This window comes from Otolemur garnettii, unplaced genomic scaffold (assembly GCF_000181295.1).
Source record: "Otolemur garnettii isolate 467f Iridium unplaced genomic scaffold, OtoGar3 scaffold00041, whole genome shotgun sequence".
In the NCBI taxonomy this organism is placed as follows: Eukaryota; Metazoa; Chordata; class Mammalia; order Primates; family Galagidae; genus Otolemur; species Otolemur garnettii.
Genome location: NW_003852436.1, coordinates 1,535,304 through 1,545,093, shown reverse-complemented (window position 1 = coordinate 1,545,093; position 9,790 = coordinate 1,535,304). Strand labels below are relative to the sequence as shown.

General features: G+C 41.5%; 1 protein-coding gene across 1 annotated transcript in view; it reads left to right on the top strand.

Moving 5' to 3' along the window:
* The first annotated feature begins 327 nt into the window (after positions 1–327).
* TBC1D9 (TBC1 domain family member 9) overlaps positions 328–9,790 on the top strand; it is a 69,751-nt gene continuing 60,288 nt past the window's right edge. Inside the window, exon 1 of the mRNA XM_023513460.1 lies at positions 328–432. The gene's annotated coding sequence lies outside the window, so the exon portion shown is untranslated. The remainder of the gene's footprint in view (positions 433–9,790) is intronic.

The window sequence follows — 9,790 nt, the reverse complement described above, 5'->3', positions numbered from 1 at the left end:
AGTGCTCAGTATTTTGCTTATTCTTATTTTAAACAGGCTTTTATAAACACCTTGTGCCGAGGACTATGCTAGGAGCTTTGGTCACCTTCTATAGTTTTGAAGCCAGTGGTCTGCTTTTCAGCTTGTGGTTTCTTTGGAGTCTGTTGGAGCATGTAGTGTAGAGCCAGCATCATCACATCTAATACGAAATTTTGTCAAGGCGTCTTGCAGTGGGAGATGGGGTTGCTGGGAAAACCAACAGAAGGCACATTCACACTGCCCCTGGGAATTTGGGGAAATACAGAGGAAATCCTTACCTGTTTCCCCGTTTTCCACCCTCAGGCCTCCTGGTGGGTACACTTGACGTCGTGCTGGACTCCAGCGCTCGGGTGGCTCCTTACCGCATCCTGTACCAGACTCCCGACTCTCTGGTTTATTGGACCATTGCCTGTGGTAAGTAGCAGTATTCTGAAACCCACAAGCTTACAGAGAAATGTTAGGATTTCCAACTGTTGGTTGGGAAGGAATGTGTGCTTGCTAATGGCAATTACTGGTACTTAAGGGTAAATAACCATGGCCATTTCAACACATGAACTCAAAGTCTCAATGGATTAACACAGTTTAGTTTATTCCTCACTCTGGTAAAGTCCTGTTTGGATTATGTCACCTCCTCCATCTAGAGCAGCGGTTCTCAAGCTGTGGGTCGCAACCCACAGAAACTGTATTAAAGGGCTGCGGCATTAGGAAGGTTGAGAACCACTGATCTATAGTGAAACCCTTGGAACACACAAGGCCTCCAAGGTAAACTTACAAGGGAAGAGTGGGAGGTTGGGGACACAAGTACCTTTCACTTCCTTGGCCTAGAGGTGGCACATGCCACAGTCCATTCCACTCAGGTTTCATTGTCTAGAACTAGCCACATGGCCCAGCCTAACTGCAAGGGAAGCTGGGAAATGAAGTACCCGTGGAGTACTCAGGTATACTGAGTAATACTGAGTATATCCTAACATAGGATGCTCTCCTTCTCCTGATGATAATCTGCAGTGCTGTGCTGGGCTTGACATGGTGGGAAGCAATCTTGCTCTTATTAGATCTCTCACAAGAATTTTCAATCCAAAATTGCCAAAGTGTTTTAGTTATTTGTTTATGTGTGGCTTTAAAGATAACCATAAGAAAAGCAAGGGCACCAAATGAACACTTTTTTATTTTAATTTTTTGCCTCTATTTGATTTATTAATAGACTTTATTTGTATAACAGTATTTGATTTACAGAAAAGTTGAGATTGTTCAGAGCACTCGCTTACACCCTCCCCGACACACACAGCTTCCACTATTATTAACATCTTAGTGTGGTACGTTGGTTGCAATTAATGATTCAGGATTGATACTTTATTACTAAGTGAAGTCCATAGTTTATTCAGATTTCCCTAGTTTCTCTGAGTTTTCTTTTTCTGCTCCAGGATCCCATCCAGTGGACCATAATGTATTTAGTTGTCATGTCCCTTTAAGCTCCTCTTGGCTCTGGAAGTTTCTCATTTAGGATGATCTAGATGATTTTCCCAAGATACTAGTCAGGTCTATCATTGTAGGATGGAATTTATTGGTCTGATGTTTTCTCATGAATAGACTGGAGTGGGGGGAGATCACAGAGATAAAGTGTCACTTTGTCTCATCAGGTCAAGTCTATATCCTATTTGACGTGACCTATGACTGCTGATGACCTTGATCACCTGCCTGATAGAGCGTTTTTCCAATTTCTCCCCTGGAAGGTTACTATATTCTCTTTTCACACTATATACTCTTTGGAAAGAGATAACTATGAACAGTCCACACTTAAGGAGTGGGGAGTTTTTTTCTCTCTGTCTTCTAGGGTACATAATTTATTAGAATTCTTCAGTAGATTTGTCTTTTCTCACTCATAAATTTTTTAATTATGTTATACTCGGGCTTATAATCCAATACTGCTTTATTCTTTGCTCAAATTGTTCCAGTTTAGGCCAGGGTTTTTAGTTGATTTTCTTCATTTTTTAAATTGATCTTTACTTGATAGAAAGCGCTATGTTGGGATCTAGAAAAGTAAAGACAATTAGATTTGGTCTCTGCTTTTTTTTAAGAGACAGTCTCACTTTGTCACCCTTGGTAGAGTGCTATGGTGTCACAGCAACAATGTCCAACTCCTGGGCTTAGGCGGTTCTCTTGTCTCAGCCTCCCGAGTAGCTGGAACTACAGGTGCCCGCCACAATACTTGGCTATTTTTTTGTTGCAATTTGGCGGGGCCAGCTTTGAACACGCCTCCCTCAGTATATGGGGCTGGTGCCCTACTACTCACTGAGCCACAAGTGCCACTCATTTTTCTCTGCTTTTGAGAAACTTGTAGTCTAGTGAGGATGCAAGTAAATCGTCAGTTACAGGCCAGTGTGAAGTGCCTCCCATTTCCATTTGATTGCTGGGTCCCTAACTAAGGGATTTTGATTTCCCTAAAGAGGAATATAGGCCAGCCTTCTACATAAATAGGGCAAGTTGTCTGGGTGTGATTTCAGGCTGCTGGAAAGCTCTAGGGCCCTAGTCACACTCCCCCCTGGAGGATTTAATAGTACCTGAAATTCTAACATTGTAGCTGTATTCCCCCTTTAATGTTACTCTGGTTGAGATGCAAACAGCCCCATGAGGGACAACAGACTATCTCCCTGTAATTTATAACATATCCCAGTGAGTGAAGGATACAAGGTTTAGGGCATTGGGAAAACTCATCTAGAAGTGAAAGATGGGAATGAGAGGAGGGGGTGAAGGCTAGAGGGAGGGGAAGCCGAGATGCTGAAGACACAGACTTTACAAGCTCAGGAGGTCGGCACTCCAGCCGACCTGCCGTTCCCTCACCACCACGGGAAACTGTAGGTGCGCTGCTGCGTGGCCTGTGGTGGTTGGGTAGGAAAGCCGCAACTTTAGTTGGCAAACCAACTAGAATACTGTTCCACAACCAGCAGGTAATGAAGAGAAAGGAAGTTTAAAACCAGGGGGAGCCACCAAACCACTCAGCTGGATGGGAGTGTGGAAGGGACCCTGGGGGCTCGTTTGCACCCACCTAACAGCAGTCCCAGCCCCGGTGCCAGCTGCTTAGGAGATCCTTGGGAGGCAGGGAGGCCTCAGATTTGCCCATACCGCCTCCATGCTCCTGGCCTTCCCAGCTTAGTTTATGGCGATGTGAAGACCTGGTTTGTGTCTCTGTGACTTTTCTTCTGCCCCTTAGCAGTCACCATTTTTGTCATCGACATTTATCATGTCACTGCCTGACGCTACTACTCCTCAGTTTCTGGGGCTTCGGCGTTCTGCGAGCCAGGCTAAGGAACACTGCACTGTAAATGCTGATGCTGTGATCTCTTCTCCAAAGGGTTGTACTTTTATTTTCCCAGTAATGCCTGTCAGGGCAGTATGATCTCATTATAATAAACTGGTTTTAGCTTTTGTATATGTTGATTACCCAGAGATACAGCTCCAGAGTTTCCTTATGGAAGACTCCACAGAAATGACAGCGGTGACAAAAGTCCCATTAACCTGTTAATGTTCTTTCTTATCAATTTAAAATCCAAATTGACTGGCTTCCTTAATGAGAAGAGTTTAAGAGTGAAAGCTGCTACCTTAAGAAGACTTTTTTTTTTTTATTGTGGACCTTTCTTTTTGTAATTTTAATTTCAAAGTTGGTATATGGTAGAAAAACATGCTGGAAGCTTTTAGTTTGCTTAAATTGCACAAATCATTGCAGTAAATTAAACTTCTGCAGAAAACTGCATGAGGCTAGTTCGCTGCTTTGTAAAATCCATAGGATTATAAAACCTCATTCTATAAACCTTGCTCTTGTCAAATGCCTTGTAAATCTTCAATAAGCTTAAATTCAATTAAAGGGAACATTTCCTATTAATGTCTTGACATAGACGATTTGCTGTAGTTTAGCAGTAGTCTCGGTGGTAAATCCTAGTGGTATTATTTGCCTTTGCCTTGAACCACAAGAAACCAGGCAGGAAGAATCTTTCTGACCTAGTGCAACTTACTGCCAGTATAGTAATCACCTGACCTTTGGCAGTATGAACCATGCCTGAAGGGAGGGGTGCAGCAGTTATTTGGGGAGACCTTATGTTCACATACTTCTCTTTATTATCTTCTAATGGTCTATCCAAGATTGATTTGAAGAAATTGATTGCTTATGTTTTCTTGGTATGAGAGCTTTAAGTGGGAAAAGGAGCCAAAAACTTTACTAAATAATGACTCTCTCTTTTCACTAGAGCACAGAGAGTCCCTGCTCTCTTTGGCTGGTGTGCCTTTGTGCCAGCAGTCCCAGCCTACAGAAATACATTTTGCTTAGTCCTTTTTATAGCCAGTTGTACTTTTTGCCATCTCTAAGATCATAAAGAAGCAGTTCCTCAGGAATTTCCAGCCAGTTTGTGAGATGCTTATACTGTTACACTGATGATTCTGTCACTCCTGGCTTTCTGGTCAATTGACTGAGGCTGAAGTACGAAACAGGTGTTGGGACGCCCCAACAGCTGGTGTTTGGGCTGGGTGCTCCAAAGGCAGAAGAGAACCCGGGCATTTGTCCTCCATGGCCTTCAGTGGGCAGAGGTAGAGGGCTGTCCATGTGTCTCTCCCCATTATAAGAACAAGAAAGTTCTAACCATAAGAAGAGTTATTCAATCACAATAGGAACATGGAAAGATAGAAATGCCGGTGACTTCAATGATGTTGTCTAATTAAAGGAGTTCTGGGATAGCTCAGGAGAAGAGTTAGAAATACAAAGAAGGAGCTGTTGACAGACCCCTCTGCATGAGCTTCAAACAGAACTGAGGAAGGACATGGAGTGGAGGGGATGTGTCTGAACTGCAGCTCACTCATGATGCAGCTCTGCGCAGTGCCTTGATTTGGCTGCCCATGGGTTTAGCTCGCGTTTTCTTTACCATTTCAGAATCTTGTCTGGCTAGTGGGTTATTCCATTTCAGAACTGAAAGACACATCCGCTATCATCTTGTCTGCCGATCCTATTTTAATAAGATCCATAGGCAAAGTGAACGGCCCAAGTTCTCATTCCTAGTAACAGTGAGTAGTGTGAGCTCAGGCCAAGTGCTCAGGTCTCCCCCTCCCATCTCAGGACTTTTTAGCGGCACCATGATGGCTTTTGTGATTAAACATCCTTTCAGTCAGCAGCTGGCAAGACCCAGAGTTTAATTAGAGATTACTAATTGGTTCTGCTCTTGCTATTATTCTCTACAGCAGACAGAGAAAATGTTGGGTAATTTAGTTGCCTTTCACATGAGACAGACATGATGTGAAAGTTGGTGAGTATTTTTATAATCCTTTCTTGGTCTGCATACCTCAAGAATAGTTTCCTGTATCCTTGGGAACATAGCAGGCTAAAAAAGCAAACAAAACAACGGCTCTTTTTTCTTCAAGCAATACATGTTCATTGCAGGATTTAGAAAATATAGATTAAGCAAAATGAATAAAAAAGAAAAAACTAAAGAAAGCCAACAAAAACAGGAAAAATCTCTGTGATACCACATCACAAATCATCACCTTCAAGACTTTAAAAAATATATAACACACTCTATATACCTACATATATTATATATGTATATATCATGTTTCCCTAACAATAAGACACTGTCTTATATTTATTTTTTCTCAAGAAGACACACTAGGGCTTATTTTCAGGGGATGTCTTACTCTCCGCGCCCATCACTAGGTCTTATTATTGGGGTAGGGCTTATATTTAACAAATGCATAGAAATCCTGCTAGGGCTTATTTTTGGAGTAGGTCTTATTTGGGGGGAAACATGGTACTACATATATTGTATACCATATATATATACTCTATATATGCATTATTTATATAAAAATGTAAATAACAAATATATATATCTATAAAAAGTAAGTAAAAGCTGTATTTAATGTATTGAACTTAATTTTCCACGTCAATGAAATGTATTTCTACAGCACCAATTTTACAGGTAGATTTTTATTGTATATATAACATAAGTTATCTAATCAACATGCTGTTATGAGAAATCTAGGGATTTTTCCCCTACTATTACTACATTTTGAACAACCTTAGTGAAATTTTGCTCATTCTCTTAATTATCATCTTAGGATAAATTTACAGAAGTAGAGATGTGGAGGCAAAGAATCTGCATATATTTAATACCCCTGGCTCAGTTACCCTCCAGAAAGACAGCCCTTTACATTTCCTCCATCCTAGTAGGAGAGGCACTTATGTAAAATAATGTCAATGACTGATTGATTCAGTAACTGCCAGGGTGGAACAAATTACCTGGGGCTGTATTTTCTCAAAGTGAAGATGTAGCTATGAGCATGTTGTGATGACCTATAAGAGATGATAAGCAGAGTTACATCAGATACTCGTAATAGTTACCCAGGGAGTTCTAGGCATGTACGTAACATGTTCCCTTTACAATCAAACGTAAGGGTGCCAGGACCAGAGAGAGTTCTGCTGAATGTGTGTAATTCAGGCAAAAGTTAAACAGCTGGTTTCGTGTCCTGACATCTGAAGTTAGAACTATTTTCTGAATTACATTTCAAGATAAGAAATGAGGTCATGCTTATGTGCTTATGATGGTAACAGCAGAAAGTAACTATTTAGTGCTACCTACATTCTAGGCCTATGCTAAGGACTTTACACAGATTATCTGATTTAATCTCCAGTATAAAGCAATGTGTTAAGTGTTGTTACAAATCACGTGTACATTTTGGCACCAAAGTCTGTGGTCTTGGGTATTATGTATGATAATATTACTTCCTTACTTGCTACGTCCTAATGACTCCAGATAATTGAAATTCTTTTCATGTTAACCGCACTTGTAAAATGCATTAGGAGATGGTAAACTGTACAATTAAGAGTGTAAGTTTTGGAGCCAGAAAAATCTAGATTTGATTTCCTAGAAAAGTAAAAGGCATTTTCTCATTTATAAAAGGCATGATAACTTGACTTATTCATGGGATTGCTATGAAATGATATGTATTCAGTGTGTTAATAAAGTGTGGCACCTGGCCTTGTTAAGCACAAATAATAAAGAACATTGTCATTACCATCTTATTTAACCTGTTTATAATTACAGCTTCAATTTGATGTGTATTTGGAAAAACTAGATTTCCCTTTTGTTTCCCCAAATCACCATGTTATTTGGGGAATTTGTCTTTTGCCTTCTCTAACTACAAGTCTGTAATTTTTCTGGGTGTAGAAAGTACAGTGATGGCCTTGTAAATACAGGGACAGGTTACACGCTGCTCCAGTGTGTTGGGTGTGACTCTTGCTTTCACTTTGTATTAAACTTGGAAATTATCATCTTTGTGGCTAAGGTAGTGTTTGGTTAAAGCCATAAGGCAGATGCTTTCTTCATCCCCCCACTTTTATGTAGCTTCAAGTGCTATTCAGCTAACAGCCTGTTCTGAACCTGAAACCTAGGTTGTTTTTTTTTAATCCCTAGGATAGTAGTTGTTTTTTGTTATGCCTTGCTTTCTGCTGTGTTGCAAGTGGTTTTTATTTTTATATCACACACAACTATCTACATACACATGTGCATACACACAGTTATGATCAGTGAGAATTTACCATCTGGTTATTCTGGAGTACAGATTTTCCTGAAATTCTGCAGACTCAAAAGAAAAAAAAATGTCTTATTAATTATGCATCACAAAAGAATATTCACCAAACAGCTGTCAGTGGGGCCTTAAGCCTTTGTTCTTCATCCTCAGAGACCAAATACAATAGAATTGTTTGGTGGGTCTGTGGTAATGCTTCTTTCTTTTTATTTCAAGTGGACTTCAGGAACTTTAAGATAGGTCTCCAACTAGATGAGAAATTAGACTAGGATGCTTTAGTAGTTTTCATCATCATAAGTACCATTTAAAATTGCCTAGACATATACATAGGGCCTGTGGTCATTAATCTAAAAAACTGCTCTGAATGATAAAGATTCTCGTTTGGGGGAAATGAATGTCTAAATAACCTTCAGCCTATCAACTGTTGATCTAGTTTTAACCACAGCAGAATGCTTGAATTTGGATTTCCTGAAGGATTCTCACACTGGACATCAGCTTTCTTTGTTGTTCCAGCTGATTACACAGTCAGGTCAGCTTTTTTTTTCTTTTTTTTTGCTATCTCTTTGTAAATGGGGTCTGTCCAGAAAATCAGCCTTTTCTTTGTCTCCTGATCATCTTAACCGTGTTTGTTCTAACTGCCAATACTCTTTTAGCGCCGTGACAAAAGAGCTTCATGCTGTCTCACTTTAAACAACACAAAGTTCTGTGACTTCATTCATTGCAGTACTCACACTTACTGGGGAAATGAAAGAATTATTTATAAGGAACACTTAGGATCCAAACATGTTTCCTTTGAAGTCTCCCTGGTTCCTACAGGTGGTCCAGAAAATGTGCCATTTGCTCTGTTGTCCCTGAGAGGCAAGTTGAACCTTTTGTTTGTTCCGGGGTAAGAAGTGTACAGAAGTGGCCACCTGCTTCCAGAAACATCCTTTTTACTGTACTGGCATCTTCAGAATTTGTCTTGTCTGCTGGAGGAAGTGAATCTGGTCCTAGCTTGTCCTCATCATGTTAGTCCCCAGCACCTGGAGCCAGCACACCTGTCCTCGCTGATTCTTTGTGCATTTAGGGAAGAGTTCACGTGTGCATTTGTGCAGGAAATGTAAATGCGAGCAGTGCTGTTACATTATTCTCCCTGAAAAGTGTCTGTTGGGTATAGATAGGAACCTACAATTCAATTCCTAAGGCTCCTATTGGCTGATGACATTTGTCTTTTTCTTTCCTCAAATACTATGTGATGACAGTGGTTTCATACAATGATACACAAAGTTCTCCCTTATCTGAAACCTAGTCTTCTGGAATGCTTGGTATCTTAGGCTTGCTCTGTGGCAGTACAGAAGCAAGCCTAAAGCACTGACTACACTGAAAGTGTTGAAGACTCAAAGATTTAGAGAATTACAGTCCTTCATGGCACCTCTCCTCTACACGGGAGTACGGAGTGGCTGGTGAGGTAACATTGGCAAGTGTGGGAAAGAGGGCAGAACAGAATAGCATGAGCAGCAACAGGTGTGGGGCCTCTGGTGGGGAGTGAAGACACAAATGTGGGTACTACATCGCTGGCAGGAAGCAGCAGAGAAAAGAGCCAGTGGTGAACATGGTGCTGTGGGAAGGAAGGAAATGATGGCCAGTGTGCAGGGTGGAGGGCAGGAGGTTCTGGGGCAGCAGAGGAGGCAACAGTCGGACACAATGGTGATAGTAAACCTGAACTTTAATACAATACTCAGATGACTATTTGAACATGGGGTGGGGGAGATGCATCAGCCAGGCGTGTACAGGCATGAGTGAAGGATTGTTGAGAACATGCACACACACACACCGTTTCTACTGTGGGTATGTGGGGCAGGGGCTGAGGATTACATATATGAATATGTGCATAAAGCAGACTAAAAGCAGTGTGTGCAAAGCTGCAGGCACGGCAGGTCTGCCTTCGGTCTTGTAGCTGGTGGGCTTTTCTATCCATGACAACCCGGTGTGGGGATCACGGCGAAACTTGCCCTTTTCCCTTAGGTTGGTTTGCTGAAAACATCACAGTTAATGGCAGATTAAGAGAAAGGTTTACCTCCAAATTCCATGCACACGGCGGGAGCTGTCGGAGCCGGGACACCAGGCCCGTGAAACTGCCAGGACGCAGACCACTGTACGTTCTCGCTTGCTTGTGGCATCTCTCCCCATGGGTGCCGGGGAGCCATTGTCTCAGTCAGGTCCGAGG